Raw genomic sequence first — 16990 nt, 5'->3', positions numbered from 1 at the left:
TATTTGAAAATATAATAAAGAAAAATACATAACAAAAAAGTTATTCGATGCGCTGCGTGTATAAGTCCCGTTAGTTTAACAAAGATTTTATTCACTAAAATTTAGATAATATTATTAAGAACAACAGAATCTATATATTACTAAAAGGAGAGGAAAAATCCCTTTCGTTAAGCCAAGTGGCAGCCTAAAAAAAACCACATGACATAATTAGTTACTAAATTTATTATTTAGTTAATAATTAATTATTGGTTATTCTTTTTGAATTTAAATATCTATATCTATATATTACTAAAAGGAGAGGAAAAAGCCCTTTCGTTAATCCAAGTGGCGGCTTTAAAAAAACCACATGACATAATTAGTTACTAAATTTATTATTTAGTTAATAATTAATTATTGGTTATTCTTTTAGAATTTAAATATCTATCTATTACTAAAAGGAGAGGAAAAAGCCCTTTCGTTAAGCCAAGTGGCAGCCTAAAAAAAAGCCACATGACATAATTAGTTACTAAATTTATTATTTAGTTAATAATTAATTATTGGTTATTCTTTTTGAATTTAAATATATATAAAAAACAAAAATAATAAAAAAATATAAAACTACCATATATATGAATATATATATATATATATATATATATATATATATATATATATATATATATATATATATATATATATATATATTAATTGATTACTTTATTTGAATTAATAAATATAGATATCTTATAATTAACTATATAAAAAACGAAAATATAAATATAAAAAAAAACTACCCATTCAAATTGGGTGGGAGTAGTTTCAAGTTGGAGTTTTTAAATTATTTTAAAATAAAAAAGCAAAAAAGAATCTATAAAAAAACAAAAAAAAAAAAAGAAAAACTACCCATTCAAATCGGGGAGTAGTTTCAAGTTGGAGATTTAAAATAATTTTAAAATAAAAATAGATATCTTATAATTAACTATAATTAGAAAATGAAAATATAAATATATAAAAAAGTAACTACTCGTTCAAATTGGGTGGGAGTAGTTTCAAGTTGGAGTTTTTAAATTATTTTAAAATAAAAAAGCTATAAAAAACAAAAAAAAAAGAGAAGAAAAACTACCCATTCAAATCGGGGAGTAGTTTCAAGTTGGAGTTTTAAAATAATTTTAAAATAAAAATAGATATCTTATAATTAACTATAATTAGAAAATGAAAATATAAATATATAAAAAAGTAACTACCCATTCAAATTGGGTGGGAGTAGTTTCAAGTTGGAGTTTTTAAATTATTTTAAAATAAAAAAGCTATAAAAAACGAAAAAAAAGAGAAAAAAACTACCCATTCAAATTGGAGAGTAGTTCAAGTTGGAGTTTTAATATAATTTTAATATAAAAAACAAAATTAAAAAAATAATAAATTACCAATTCAAATTGGGGAGTAGTTTTAAGTTGGAGTTTTAAAATTATTTAAAATAAATAAATAAAAATAAAGTAATAAAAAAAACTTCAGAGAAAAATATTAAATAACGTAATATGCTAATGAAACTTTCTATTAACAAAGTAATAGTATTAAATATTAAAAGATATAATAAAGAAAAACACATAACAAAAACGTTATTCGATGCGCTGCATGTATAAGTCCCGTTAGTTTAACATAGATTTTATTCACTAAAATTTAGATAATATTATTAAAAACAACAGAATAAAATTTAAAATAAAAAAAATCAATAGTAATAAATTATATATCTTCTCATATATTACAAAAAGAAAGCAAATACTAAATATTGTTTAATATAATAAAGAAAATTAGAACAAAAAAGTTATTCACTGACTATATAAGTACGTTTGATTTAATAGAGATTTCATTGTTGGGTATATCGTATTGACAAACAAGATGACAATTGAATTTTATTAAAGCAATACGATCTAATAGGATCAAACAAGCCTGATCATAATTTAATTTAATTAATATTTTTTTAATATTGACCGCGCATCGCGCGGGTACGACTACTAGTTTTGTTTTAAAAAGAAGTATTTTAGGGATAGAATAGTAAATATTTTGGTCAAACTTAAAGTGCTTATAAGCTAAAATTTGATAAGTTGGGGGAGACCAACTTATGGCTTTTGGTTTATTTTTGACTTATAAGCACTTAACTTATAAGCACTTTTAATTTTACCAAACGCGTAGATAAGCCAAAAAGTGCTTATAAGCCAGTTTGACTAGCTTATAAGCTTAGCCAAACACCCTCTATGTACCGGTTCGGCTAAATCAATTAACTTTAGTCAAAATTCTAGTACTCGTGCAAGGATATACTATAAGGTATACATTTTGTTATAGTATTTTTTATGAAACAATTATTTATTTATTTATTCAATTCAATAAAGTTTTATTTTAAATAGATCATGCATTCGTCTATGTGTTCTTTGCTTATGTAGTAGATGATTTAGTGTACAGAGTTTAGCTTATACATAAAAGATTAAATCATCGGTTCTTATAAGTCATAATGTTTATACTCACAATCTAACGATGGAATTGGATAAACCATTGAAATAGTTATAGCACAAGATTAAATATAATTGATCTTGATTATGAAAATGATTTAATTTTGACTTATTGTGCTAGTACATTTTGTATGTATTAAACAGATCAAGTAGAGATAAGTATTTTATAGTTGTAACAACTATAGGGGTATCAAGTTGTGAAGTCATACCATGAAAGTTTGGGAGAGGGTGGTGGAAGTAAGGAGTGAGGAGGACGGTGTCTATATCCGATAAATAGTTTGGGTTCATACCGGGTCGGTCGACTACTGAAACTATCCACCTTATTAGAAGGTTGGTGAAACAGTACAGGTATAGGAAGAAGGATCTGCATAGATTGTTTATTGACCTAGAGAAAGCGTATGACAAGGTGCCTAGGGAGATTCTTTGGAGATGCCTGGAGCTAAAGGTGTGTCGGTCGCTTATATTAGGGTGATTAAGGACATGTATGACGGAGCTAAGACTCAGGTCAGGATATTGGGAGGCGACTCTGAGCATTTTTTGGTTGTTAAGGGGTGCATCAAGGATCTGCACTCAGCCCGTTCTTATTTGCACTGGTGATGGACGCACTAACGTACCATATTCAAGGGGAGGTGCCATGATGTATGTTATTCGCTGACTGTGAGCACGTGATTTTTGTTTTACGCGACAATCACTCCAAAAGAAATAAAAATAATAACAAATGGTCTTGCTGTACAATTTTTGGATTTTTACGTGGCATTTTGTTAATTATTTGTGATTTCGTCTATTTTTATTTTTTATCAAACAAAATACAAAAAAAAATGTGTGTCGTGTGTATTTGAACCGTAATTGATTTTAAAAGCAAAATCGTAAAATATATGTGTCTTTTATTCTATTTTTTGTTGTCATTTAATGATTTTATTTTTAATTAAATGTCAATGTGAGTGATAATTGTTGTTTTGAGTATTTATTAATATTGGTATGATTTTATTTTTTTTTTATTATTAAGAATTTTTATTTAATTATAAGAAGGAAAACATTAGATTTGGGCCAAGATTTTAAATAAAATTAGGCCCAAACGAATGCAAATAACCCAGTCCTACCAGGCCTTCTGCAAGACGCCCCAAACGACGCCGTATAGGCATCATCTCTTCGAGCCGTTGATTGGTTCAAAGGAACGGCCCAGATCAGGCCAATCCTTTACCCAAACGATGCCGTATAAGTCCGTCTAATCTCAGCCGTTCAAACCAGGCTGATCTAACAGCCCTCGTCCCATCTCCTTTACCCGTTATCAGACCCGACCCAATGAAACCCGGTCTGATCCACCCCAGTATGAAAGCAAACGACACCGTTTCTTTTAATGGAAAGATCACAGCCGTTGATCAGTGGCAATCCAACGGCCAAGACACAACCATCCACCCCGTATAAAAGGCCTCATATCACACCCTGCCCCCTATCCAAACCCCCCCTGCCTTAGTCATCCCTTCCACAGACCCAAAACCTCAGGAACCCTAGCCGCCCCCTTTCCCCTCACCATTAATCCCGGCGGCATGGACGCCGGTGACCCTCATCTTAACACCATAGATGCACCTCACCATCCTGAACCCAAATCCACCAACCATTTAGCTCGAATCCCCTCCCACCTTCTCGAATCTTCATTTGAAGATTCGAGTCGGACCTCGACTTACACCGATTTACCCCAGCTTCACACCAGACAGTCCCCGGACCTCCCTCGTGACCAAACCATGCTTGGTTTGTCCGAATCTAACCGTGAAAACCCAAATCCCAAATCTGCCATCTAGGAACCCTAGAAACCCCGAGCTTGGTCTGTGTCCGTTTGAGCCAAGTGATTAGGGTCTAATGGACCTTAATCGAAGTGTTCTCAGTTGAGAACACTTCGATTAAAGTCCGTTCAACCCCAAGAAGGGTCTTTTCAAATACGAGCTAAGATTTTCTGATTTTTCAAGGCTTTAAGGTAAGTTTGTTTTTCTTTTTCTTTATTCAGTTCATGTGTTTGTTAAAGGTCTGTTCGTATGGCCAAACGTCTTGTTTAATTGGTGTTTTTGAATTTTTATCAACTATGTTGCCCACCTTGCCCGGGCCTCTGTATATGGTCAAGTCTTTCTTCATTCACTGATAATGTGTGTATTGTGTAAACTGCATAGTCGATTGAATTTGAAATTGGTCATTTAATTAGTTCCCAAGGTCGTCTTTGTTTTGACAGTACAATCTGAACCCCTGCTCAATACTGTTTGATTCCAATCCTTGGCTATTAATTGTATATGTTATAATTAGTATAGTCGATTCGATACATGTCGTCGAATAGTTTCAGCTGTTTGAATGATAACAATTTGATCTGTTCTTGCTGAACATTGTTTGAATCAAAATTGAGGATCGAGTATAGCTACTTATAGTTGTTAATTTGAATCAGAAATCTAAGGATTTGGTTTGTAGTTGCAGTCTGAATTGGTGGCATGTACATTTGTGCACAACATGTGCATAAAGGCCCTTTTAGAGTTTAAAATAACTTGACAGCATATGCTGTCAGGTTATATTCCTGCTGCCCATGTCTGCTTTTAGTTTAATAAGTTGATTAAAAGGGCTGTCAGGAATCTCATGGGAGGTTTTCATATTTTAAAATGTTGAGTGGAAAAACAGCAAGAAAGGAAGGGGTTTCTGATATGTTTAACAAACTAAAAGGGGCTGATGTTAGGCTATAAAAAGGGGGAAACTCAGACAGATTTAAGCACTGAAAAATTAGACTGGATTTTGAGGGGTTTAAGAAAGCATAGATGCAGAGAGAAATACCACATAATAGGCATATACAGACACATACACAAGAGAAAAAAAAACATACAGAAAAACCAGAAACTGTTTCTTCCTACTTTTGTTTGGGTTTCATTTGTTCAACCTGTTCAATCAATTCTGATTTCTTCCAAGTCTCAACTAAGTTTATTGGTTGGTTTGCATTAGTTGTTCTCCTGGACTTGGTCTGTCTTGGAGTATTGTTTCTACTGCATTGTTTGCTGCTGTTATTTTGTTACTGTTTGTTCCATCGGCTATAGTTGCATCTTGCACTGGGATTTATCCTGTTGTTATCTGCTGTTACTGCTGCTGCTTCTGTTGCCATTATCACTCTACTGACTTCTCTTCTTCTTCAATTGTAAGCATTTCCAGGTACACACTTCTGAAACCATGTTTGCTGAAAGCTTGAAGTTTGAAGTAGAAATACAGAAATGAATGTTGTTTGCTTTACAATACTTGTATTAAAAAACATAGCAATAAGTTGAATGTTTGTTAGCTTGTATTTGTTTAAGTTCATTTTATCTACAATTACTTTGTATGAATTAATATACATCCTAACCGAGGTGGATTACTAGACAGTATTATTGTTAAATCAGATGTGTCGGGAGATGATATATTTGTTAGATCAGTTTATAGCTCATTAAAATATACCTTTGTGCAATATGTACTTGATAGAAGTTTAGTCTATTTAACACTACATGGTTATAGTTGTTAAGATGTCTGTATGATGATGAGTGCGTGTGTGTTTAGTATATCGGCAGTCAAATCTCAGTTTCTATTTTTGTTTCCCTAACATGTAAGGCAGGATGTTGTTAATTCAACAGAAAGACTCATCATAATTCTGAATTGTTTAAACTAACTCTATCAAATTTGGTCGCGTTAGGCAGTTTATAGGATCACGTCTGAATCTTATTGGTATTAGTTTTATAGTAGTCAATGCTGTTAATCTGTTCAAAAGGTCATTTTGCATAAAATAAGACAGACGCCTAGAGTGAGTTCAGCATGATATTTGTCTTGTACGCAATTTCTTTTTTCAAATTGAAAGCATGTTCAATAAAGCACAAAATTTTCCACCTCGCAATAATCAATCAGATAATTAGCTAAGCCTGAAATTCAATTAGCATACATTTTCTTTCTTCTATTTTTTAGAGACAAACATAATAGAAATGTAGTCACTTTAGGATATCCTTTCTAAAATAATGAGACGACCCTCGTAAAAATAAAAATGCAAATTGCGGGGCCCTCAATAATTAACCATAATAAATACTTAGAATTTGGGATGGACTGTTTAGTGAATTTCGCTGCCTTCTCCAAAGATAATAACATGTTAAACTCTTTAGGCGCGACTCAATTAAATTACATTCTTAAATTCGGGTGCGCATTTATGTGACCCAAAATTCAAATCTCAACGGAGTCGAAATGTGTTAACAACTACGGGTGCATTGATTGTGACGTGGTTCGAGATGCATTTTCACGACGTTGCAATTCTATAAAAATAAATGATAATAATAAAAGCGGTTTAAATTTAATAAAAGCACATAAGTCACAACATGCATTTAAATAAGATATTTAGCCATTTTAACAATTTAAGCGACCGTGCTAGAACCACGGGATTCGAGAGTGCCTAATACCTTCCCTCGGGTCAACAAAATTCCTTACTTAGAATTTCTGGTTCGCAGACTTCATTTGGAAAAGTCGAAAATTTCCTCGATTTGGGATTCAAGATAAACCGGTGACTTGGGACACCAAAAACCAAACCTTTCCCAAGTGGCGACTCTGAATCAAATAAATAATCTCATTTCGAATATTGTCACTTAAATTGGAAAAACTCCCCTCGCGCATTTTTACCCTTCGGGGCGGGGCGCGCAAAAAGGAGGTGTGACAGCTCTGGCGACTCTGCTGGGGAAAAGCTCACCCAGAACCACTGGTTCAGGGTTCAAGAATTCGAGCTTAGAATAATTGTTATATTTGGCTTTATTATCTGATATTTATTACATGTTTTGATGTAACATGTTGAATGTTGTCTTTTACCGCTTTGATATTATCTGAACTGTATATAGACTGTGTCGAAACCCTTCTCTTCTTACCTCCGGGGAGAAGCTCGCTGGTCGAGACTCCCTATTCTGTTAGTGTCAATACCTGAAATAAGAAAGAGGCCGGACAAGTTACAAAGCCGGACGATCTCGCGGGTCCCTGGTACGTAGCCCCCTCCTCGACTCGAGTTGTCCGCTCGGGTACACAGTCTAGAACATATACCCAAGTTATAAACCTAGTATAACGAAACTTCATGTCGGATCCCTAGTAGGAACGTTTATTTGCATCATGTTGCATTTGACATAGGGGACTCAACACAGGGGTTGGGTCCGTCTAAGACATGCAACCTGAAATGAAAAAACCATCTTGCTGCATCCCATTTTTTTTGGCGCATTTATTTGCTTCGGATCTGCGTGTTGACCGGTTCCTAAAAAAAAAGGAAAACTTAAAAAAAAGGAAAAATAGCAGTATAGGGAGATAAATACTTATTTTGAAAAAATAAAACCAATGTCCAAGTAATGTCAAAACCTCACCGGTATTTTCTAAGAAAAAATAAAATTTGTCTTTTAGTTTGATTTATTAAAAATCCAAAAAATGCTATTTAGCAGTCCTTAAGAATATTTTATTTATCTCTTTTTGAAAGAAAAACAAAAAAAAATAATAATATATAAAAAAAACATATTCTTGCTTTCTTTTTTTTTTTTTTAAAAAAAAAAATTGTATTCCAAAAAAAAGGGGTTTAATTGATTTGCTCTATTCACGATGTACCGAACTACGCTGGTTTGATTCTCACCGGATGTGAGATACGTAGGCAACCCACATCGGGTTCAACCCATTTTTTTGCTAAGATAGCCAAAACCAACAAAACAAAAAATGAGTCAAAATAAGTCAGGTGGTGCTGTTTTATCATAAATAGCCGAATGTTCCCAAAAGGGACGCCGGAAGGCTGACTTTGCATAAACAGCCACCTTTTGGGTCGTGTTTTGTCCAATTGACCCACACAGCCTTAAAACTTCATCCCCGAAGTGTTGAAAGGTCGTGTTCGAAAACTTGATCCTTCTTGTAAAATATTTTTGAGTCAAGTTATTTTTGTTAAAATCACCCTAATAAATGTGCAGGATGAGCACGATGCAAAATGAACACTTTTCGATAATGACTAAAATCCCTGTCAAGTTGCGGCTATGGTGGAATGATCTAGGTGCTGAAGGACAAGATGAAGTCAAGAAATGTCTGAAAGGTCTCATGGGTTTGTTGGAAATCCAGCCTCGGGGAGATATCATAAGAGCTTTGGTTACCTACTAGGACCCGGCACACAATGTTTTCCATTTCTCCGATTTTGAACTCACCCCGACTCTGGAAGAAATGGCTGGGTACATCGGGAACGCTGAACTTCCATTAAGGCAAAAATACTTGGTCGCTCCAAGAGTTGTCACGGTACATCGATTCCTGGACTCGTTAAAAATACCCAGGACAGTCCGCAATCCAGATTTGGCCGCCGGTTTTTGTAATCCATGCTTCCTATACGACAGGTATGTCATGTAGGAGGATTCAGCAATCCGATTAACAAACTATGCAGCAAAGATAGTCTTCAGAAGTGGGATAAACACAGACGGGTGGCTTTCATGATAACATTTTTGGGCCTTTTAATATTTCCAAGGAAAGATGGGAATATTGATCTGAAAATATCCGGGGTAGTCAGTACTTTGCTCACTCAAAACAATAGCACTATCGCGCCTATGGTGGTATCTGATGTTTTTCGAGCTCTCACAGCTTGCAAAGCCGGGGGGAATTTCTTCGAAGGTTGTAACTTGCTGCTACAAATGTGGATGACTGAACATCTCTGCCATCGTTCCGAGCTCTTGAGCCATGGTTCTTCAGAGAAAACTTGCATAGAAGAATTTTACATGAGAACCAAAGAGATCAGTCTGCCTAAAGGAGTTATGGCATGGACCTCATTCTTTCAAGCTCTTACTGCCAGCCAAATACAGTGGACACTGGGATGGCTGCCTGTTGATGAAGTCATATATATGCCAGCAACTAAAACTCATTTCCTGCTGATGGGACTTAAGAGCATTCAACCTTACACACCCTGCCGAGTCTTGAGACAGTTCGGAAGATACCAGATGATACCGTATGAGGAGGATCTTAGTGATCAAACGATTGAGATAAGTCCTGACGGACAATTTCCGGAAGCAAAAATCCGCCAGATCTGGAATGAATGTCAATATTTGAAAGCAGATACTTGCGTGCGAGATCAGACCAAAAGTGAGACAGCACCAGGCTACCTGGCATGGTACAGAAAAGAACTCGAACATGAAAGGCCGGCTAAAAGACCCCACATCCTGAATTTCGTCGAGTCATCGCAAAAGCAGTGGGATTGGTTGGAAAAAGAAAGAGGCTATTGTACCGAAATCAGCAGGTTGAAGCAACAAATGGAAAGCCTGAAATATGAGCACAACGTGCAAGTTGCTACCGATATGGGAGAACAGAACAGGTTGACTCAGGAAAACGAGATGCTCAGGGTCCAGATCAAACAGATGAGGACGGATGCTGATAAACAGCCAAGGAGTCGATCGGACGAGCAGTTGATAAAAGGCTAAAAAGTGAAGTCAGGGAATGGCGAGATGGCTTAGAGAACTCCGAAAACATCATGGCGGAGCTTAGAGCACAGTGGGATACACGAGCAGATAAGCATCGCCGATACTTGAATCAATTGAAAGGCAACCACGAGAAAACTGTTGCCAAAATAAAGAGAGAGATGACTTTACTTGAGATCAAAGCAGTTAATCAGGCCGAGGATTTCCAAATTGAGAGCAGATACTGGTACGACTTGTTAGCCCAGATGAAGTTAGAAGTACGGCGACTGAAGAATCAGCATATACAAGATTCTCAGGTATTCAAGATATGTAGCGATCAGATAAAACGCCTACTCATAGAGAAGAAGCAAACCAAAGATAGGATCAAGGCCATTGCCCATGCCATCACCAGACGATGTCTACGATGTGAGAACATGACCAGCGTTACCGTCCTCTCGGCGGTAATGGGTTATGTCAAGCAGACCATGCATGAGCTGGAGCAACTTGAGAGGGATCTCATACCTAGGACCGCGGCGAGGCCGAACGATGCCCCGCGGGCACCAATTTTCAAAACCATAATGTACTCATAAATCGAGTCTGTATCTTAGCATCTTCTGCCTGTTTTTCCCATCAGGGTGGTTTTAGTCTATTTGAGTCTAGGTTTATTTTCAAAGTTTGCTCTTTCTTTTGCAAAATGTAGTTTGTAATAGACCGTTTCAACAATAAAAGGTGTGCTTCTTTTACGCTCATTTGTGTTTTTGAACTACGTAATGATCTGATTCACGTGGCATCGTGATACGTAGGCAATCCTCATCGGATCCGGTCGCGGTTTAACCAAAGAGAAAAATTGAAAAAAAAGGGAAAATAATAAAAGGAAAGCCTTAAAGAATGCCGGAATGACACATGCTTTCGTCGCAAACATGTAGGAATCCATTTAACTGTATAGGTGCATCATGCCCCAACGTGAGATTGCCTATCCGTTATTTGATTCGAATTAACCGTTCGTTTGTCGTTGAGTTCCTTCCAGGTTTTTGGAAAGGTGGTTGGTTTGGTGAAAGTCTGGCCTCGCACTCATATTTCACAAGATCGAAAGGGAGTGTTCAATTACCTATTGTTAAGACAGGAGGCAGTGTTCACACTTACTTCACAAGGTCAAAAGGAAGTGTAGAAATGTCTTCAGAGATTTCGTTGCCAACAATCCCTGTTTTCGAGGAAAGTTCTATCTCGGCCGTCCTCACGCCCGAATTCGCAATTGCGGAGGAAAATAGAATCTTGCGGCTTCGCATGCTGGAAATGCTTGATAACTGGAATAATGGAAAAGAGCCACCAAGCATCGTCCCTGGATTCCCTGAGTTATTCTCCAGGACAAGCGGGATTTCTAATGTCCCCATAAGTTATCCTGCTACCCCATTCGGATACCCAGCCATTTCAGCCTTCTCTGCTGGATCGCCCTCTGAGTCTCATCCTCGAGTGTCAACGATGGATGTAAACACAAATATCTTTACTGCACCACCTTGCCCGATCACGGCACAACCTGCTGCATACAAGCCGACTTTTGACTCATCCTCGTTTACATTCCAAGCCCCATCTTTCTCGATGGAATCAACTAGGTTCGCCACCAGCACTAATCCTCCACAGCCTCAGTGCGAGCTTGCACCTGGGCAGGATCAGAATCCCAGAATTGCTGAACAAAATGAGATGGCTAAAAGAATGAGAAGCCTTGAACAGAGTTTGAAGAACATGCAAGGTTTGAGCGGACAGAAAAGTGTATCTTACGCCGACCTATGCATGTTCCCTCACGTGCACCTACCAGTGGGTTTCAAGACCCCAAAGTTTGAGAAGTACGACGGGCACGGTGACCCCATTGCTCACCTCAAGAAATATTGCAACCAATTAAGGGGAGCCGGCGGAAAAGAGGAATTGCTAATGTTATATTTCGGGGAAAGTCTGGCAGGAATAGCCTCGGAATGGTACATGGATCAGGACATGTCCCGATGGCATGTCTAGGATGATCTCGCTAGAGATTTTGTGAGACAATTCCAGTATAACATCGACATCGCACCAGACCGAAATTCTCTGTCGAACTTGAAAAAGAAACCTTCAGAAAGCTTCAGAGAGTATGCTATTAAGTGGAGCGAGTAGGCGTCGAGGGTGAAGCCTCTCATGGATGAAGTGGAAATGGTCACTACTTTTCTCCAGGCTCAAGAGTTTGACTATTTCCAAAACATGATGTCAGCCATGGGAAAGCCATTTGCTGAAGCGATTAAGATTGGAGAGATGGTGGAGAATGGTCTGAAAACAGGTAGGATTTTGAGTCAAGTAGCCATAAGGGCGACCTCCCAAGCCGTCCAAAGCGGGTCCGGAGGAATGGCAAGAGGGAAGAAAAAGGAAGAAACAGCCATGGCAGCCTCAGAAGCAAGGGAATATCGTAGTCCCAGGCCCCATTTTCCGGAAAGCAACACTACTACCCCCACTTAAACGCGGCATATCCTCCTCAACCCTACATGGTCATGAACACCCAGCCTTATGTCCATCCGCCGCACCAAGCCAACCGAGGCCAAGCTCCACCTCCCAGAAATCAGCCTCCATACCGCAACCACTATAAACCATAGCCTCCGCAAAATAACTTCCGTCCTCAGGAACCACCTAGAAGGCGGACTTTCACGCCTATCGGTGAGCCATACTCTACTTTGTTCCCGAAGCAAGTCCAGTTGGATTTCCTGCAGCCAGTCCCTCAGACAAGGCACAACCCGGCGTCACCTTCTTACATAGCCGGTGTCAGATGCGCCTATCATTCAGGGGCCGAGGGGCACGATACAAATGACTGTTGGTCATTGAGAAGAGTGGTCAAGAATTTAATAGAGCAAGGGAAAATAGTGCTAAGGGACGAGGATGTCCCAAATGTGACTAACAATCCATTACCTGCTCACAATAATGGGCCGCTGATCGGAATGATTTGCGAAGACAAAGAATTTGACCCTGCTTTGAAAGCTATAATCGCCATTGTTGACGCAGGGAAAAAGCCTGAAACAGCCCAGAAACCAGAAAAAGGGGAAAAGGCCAATGCTATAAAGTGCGAGCCCGGAGAGAAGGTGGAGAAGAAGGTGGTGCCTGTGAAGAATGGAGTTCTTTACATCCCACGAGGTCGAGTAGAGAAGTCGCAGAGCTTCGAGGTCAAACGGGCAAAACCTATGTACGTGCCAAAGGGGGCCTGTGTGGTCTGGGGGACGATTCAACCACCTCGGCTGAATGAGCCAGTAGTTATCGGACGCGTGCCACAAAAACCGATGACAAACCTGTCCACAGTACCGCAGAACTATCAGAGGACGTTGGTAACGTACAAAGGTAAAGAACTCACGGGAGAACTTCCGGAAAATACTTTCATTGGAAAGTATTCAAATACCCAAGAGCTGAACAACGCCACACAGAGACGCTTCCTACCAAAGAAGCCTGTAAACGTTGAAAAAGCGGAATTTTTCTTCCAACAAATGAAAATGCCGGACTACGAAGTAGTAGATCAACTGCGCAAGCGCCCTGAACAAGTGTCCATGCTATCTCTGCTTATGAGGTCAACCGGGCATCAAAAGATCTTACTCAAGACTTTGAATGAAGCATACGTACCAGTAGAAACCTCAGTTGAACAATTGGAACGGATGACGGAGAGGTTCTTTGCCATCAACCAAGTCTCTTTCAGCAAGAACGATCTACCCCTAGAGGGAGCGGCACACAACAAAGCCCTGCATCTAACAGTTAAATGCGAAGGCTACTACGTCAAGCGGGTAATGTTGGATGGGGGTTCAGGTGTTGACATTTGTCGACTCTCCACACTACAGAGAATGGAAATTGGGACCGGAAGAATCCGCCCCAATAATGTCTGCGTGAGGGCTTTTGACGGCATCAAGAGAGACACCCTTAGGGAAGTAGATTTGATATTGACCATAGGGCCAGTGGAGTTTGAGGTAACTTTCCAAGTGCTTGACATGGATACGTCCTACAATTTCCTCCTCGGCAGGCCTTGGATTCATGCGGCGGGAGCTGTGCCTTCCACTCTTCACCAGATGGTGAAGTCTGAGTATGAAGACCGAGAGATTGTGGTCCATGGAGAAGACGAGCATGCTATTTATCGGGACCCATCCATCCCATATCTTGAACCAAGAGAAGGGAGCGAACACACGGTCTATCAAGCTTTCGAGATTGTGTTAGCAGAGCAGCATGAAGAGGGAAAACCTTGCCCCCAACCTTTCTTGTCTAACGCCTCGGTTATGGTGGCTAAAGAGATGATCCGTCACGGATTCAGGCCAGGGAAAGGGCTCGGACGGACATTACAGGGAATAACGGAACCCATCACCCTGCCTTCCGCCAAAAAACTTTTTGGGATAGGTTTCCAACCCACCCCGAAAGATGAAGAATGGGCAAAGAAGAGGAAGAATGGGGGGTGGAAACTGCCTCGGCCCCTGCTGGATTTATATGAAACCTTCGTCAAACCGAGATATATCGAAGAAGAAGACAATGAGGTCTTCACGGCTGAGGAAATCGAGGAGATATGTGGGGCAATGAGAGAAATGCTCTACGAGGCTCACATGGTTCAACCAGGAGAAGGCACCAGCACCGCCGAAATACTATATATGGGGCAAAACGCCAAACTCCGAAACTGGGAGGCCACGCCATTCCCAACTAGGCGGATGTCCGGGTAGACCTGTCCTGCCACCTTTCCTGCATCCCAAGTTATCTCCATGATATAACTTGGATGTTTTCTTCTTTTAATTGTTGTTTCGAATTCCTGAGTCTGTAAACATTGTTGTCTTCCAAATTTCAAGAAGAAAAATGAAAAAAAAATCATTGTTGTTTTTCCATTTTTCCTTTGTTCTGATTTTGTTATTTTTTTCCTTTATCTTTTTCTTTCAGTTATAATAATGCGGCTTTAAATATGACATGCTTGCGGACGTCACGCCCAGATCACAACGAGCTATTTAATTGTAAAATAATGAACCCAGAACCAGAATATGATGAAGAAGAGGCTTTTAGGGAAATAAACCGAGAGTTGGAACATTTCGAAAATAAACCTAAGCCAAATCTAAATGACACCGAGCCGATTAATTTAGGAACTCCTGAAGAAATCCGGGAGACCAAAATAAGCATTCACACGGACAAGAAAACGCGAGACGCGATAATTCAACTTCTTTTTGAATTTAAAGATGTGTTTGCTTGGTCATACGATGACATGCCGGGACTAGGTGTTGATCTAGTGGTTCATAAATTGCCAATTCACCCTGATTGTCCTCCAGTTAAACAAAAGCAACGAAAGTTCAAAACTGAGGTCAGTGACAAGATTAAAGAGGAGATCACCAAGTAGCTAAAAACGGGAGTGATTCGGGTGGTCCAGTATACAACATGGTTGGCAAATGTGGTTCCAGTGCCGAAAAAAGATGGGAAAACTCGGGTGTGCGTGGATTATTGAGACCTAAATAGAGCGAGTCCCAAAGATAATTTTCCATTGCCTAACATCCACATCCTTGTTGATAATTGCGCCAAACATGAGATCCAGTCTTTCGTAGATTGTTATGCTGGGTATCATCAGGTATTGATGGATGAAGAAGACGCTGAGAAAACTGCCTTCACCACGCCTTGGGGCACCTACTGTTATCGGGTAATGCCATTTGGTCTGAAGAATGCTGGGGCTACTTACATGAGGGCCATGACTGCCATTTTTCATAACATGATGCATCGAGAAATAGAGGTGTACGTGGACGACGTGATAGTCAAGTCCAGGACGCAGGATAATCATATCCAGGACTTGAGGAAGTTCTTCGAGAGACTGAGGAAGTACGAATTGAAGCTGAACCCAGCCAAATGTGCTTTCGGAGTCCCATCGGGCAAGCTTTTGGGCTTCATAGTAAGTAGGAGAGGTATCGAGTTAGATCCAACAAAGATAAAATCTATCAGAGATTTACCTCCCCCAAGAACGAAGAAAGACGTGATGAGTTTGTTGGGCAGGTTAAACTATATCAGCCGATTCATTGCCCAGCTGACAAGCACGTGTGAGCCCATATTCAAGCTTTTGAGGAAAGACGCGCCGATCAAATGGACGGCCGAATGTCAAGAAGCTTTTGACAAAATTAAAGAATATCTTTCAAATCCCCCGGTTTTGGTCCCACCAGAGCCAGAGAGACCACTGTTCTTGTACCTAACGGTCTTGGAAAATTCTTTTGGTTGCGTCCTCGGACAACATGACATAACCGAAAAGAAAGAACAAGCAATCTACTACTTGAGCAAGAAGTTCACCGGCTACGAGGCCAAGTATACTCTGTTGGAAAGAACGTGTTGCGCTTTAACGTGGGTGGATCAGAAACTGAGACATTATCTCCAAGCTCACACTACTTTCCTCATAGGAAGGCTGGATCCTTTGAAGTATATATTTCAAAAACCGATGCCTACTGGAAGACTGGCCAAGTGGCAAATCTTGCTTACTGAATTCGACATAATCTATGTCACACACACGGCAATGAAAGCCCAGGCACTAGCAGATCATTTGGCCGAAAATCCAGTCGATGAAGAATACCAGCCATTGAGTACCTACTTTTCGGATGAAGAAATAGACACTGTAGAAGTGGTCTCGGAGAATGCTCATGTTTGGAAGATGTTCTTTGATGGAGCCGTAAACGCCAAAGGTGTAGGGATTGGGGCAATTTTGATCTCGCCCTTCGGTCAGCATTATCCAGCCACAGCTAGACTGCGTTTCTTTTGCACAAACAATACAGCTGAGTATGAAGCCTGCATCATGGGCATACATATGGCGATCGATCAGGATGTCGAAGACTTACTGATTATGGGAGATTCTAACCTGATTATCCGGCAAGCCCAAGGTGAATGGGAAACTCGGGATGTCAAGCTTATCCCTTACCGATAGCATGTGGAGGACCTCGGCAAGCGTTTTAAATCAATAGAGTTCAGGTATATCCCGAGGTGTCACAATGAACTAGCGGATGCACTTGCTACTCTGGCTTCAATGCTACCCTACCCAGGCAACGCCCACGTCGATCCTTTGGAAATCCAAATCAAGGAAAGACACGGTTACTGCAACGTAATCGAGGCAGG

This window comes from Nicotiana tabacum, chromosome 7 (assembly GCF_000715075.1).
Source record: "Nicotiana tabacum cultivar K326 chromosome 7, ASM71507v2, whole genome shotgun sequence".
In the NCBI taxonomy this organism is placed as follows: domain Eukaryota; kingdom Viridiplantae; phylum Streptophyta; class Magnoliopsida; order Solanales; family Solanaceae; genus Nicotiana; species Nicotiana tabacum.
This window is presented reverse-complemented; position numbering follows the sequence as displayed.